Source organism: Pediculus humanus, genomic scaffold (genome assembly GCF_000006295.1).
Source record: "Pediculus humanus corporis 1103172107534 genomic scaffold, whole genome shotgun sequence".
Classification (NCBI taxonomy): domain Eukaryota; kingdom Metazoa; phylum Arthropoda; class Insecta; order Psocodea; family Pediculidae; genus Pediculus; species Pediculus humanus.
Genome location: NW_002987150.1, coordinates 11273 through 12474, shown reverse-complemented (window position 1 = coordinate 12474; position 1202 = coordinate 11273).

Here is a 1202-nt window from a genome sequence, read left to right as displayed (position 1 = left end):
TTTTTCTTTCATTCCTCCCTCTCCCCTTCATTCCTTTTCGTTCTTTTTATACATAAAAAAAGGGAAAAAAAATAGAGAAAAAAAGAGAGAAAAGAAGAGAAAGAAATATATATATAAAAAAAAAAATTCTTATTTTATATAAAAAAAAAAAAAGAGCTCCAGAAAGTAATTAAAAAAAAAAAAAAAAAAAATTTAATTTTTTTTGAGAGAAAAAAATTCCCCCTCTTTTTTTTTTTTAATAATGAACAAAGTTTTTTTTTTTTTTAAATTAAATACTTTATTATTAATTAATAACAAACATTAAACGAAAATACATTTTATTATTATTATTATTTTTTTTATATTAATTAAATAATTATTTTAATACGTATGCGTTTAATTATTTATTTTTTCCAAAAAAAAAAAAAAAATTACCGTAATATTAAAAATTATGGGAATACGATTAAAACGCGTACGAATAATAAAAATTTAATAAAGGAAACAAGGCGTGTAACAATAACAATAACAACAACAACAACAACAAACAAATGAAAAAAAAACATTTTTTACGTAATAATAATAATAATAGTTTTTAATAAAGGTATAAAATAAAATCTCACAAAAATAATATTAGATTTAGTTTTTACATTTAATTAAATTCTATTATAATGAAACATGAAGAGAGAGAGAGACAAACTAATAAGGATGGATGAACTAAATTAAAATTAATCACGTTAAAAATTCTAATACTATTAATTAATTATTTATTTATTTATTAATATTAAAAAAATAGAAAGGGTAATAACAATAAGCATTTAAACAAAAAAAAAACTTTTTCCTTCGTATTTTTTTTAATATAATTGAATTTTACGTTATTGTTCCATAGTTTTATTCTTTTTTAATAATACGATCGAACAAACAAAGAAAAAAAAAGAGGAGGAAGGGAGGGAGGAGAAAAAAGGAAATAATAATAATAATTATCATTAATAATTTTTTATTACCTGCAATAAATTAAAATTAAACGTGTTTTTTTTTTTAAATTTAATTAAAGCGTTTTTAAACGATGATTTAAAAAATGCATTTTTTTGTTTTTTTTGTTTTTAGTTTTTATTATTGAACATAAAATATTTAAAGTGCATTATTATTATTATTATTATTATTATTATTATTTACGTCAAATTAATAATAATAAAATAAAAAGGGGTTGTTGAAAAAAGATATAT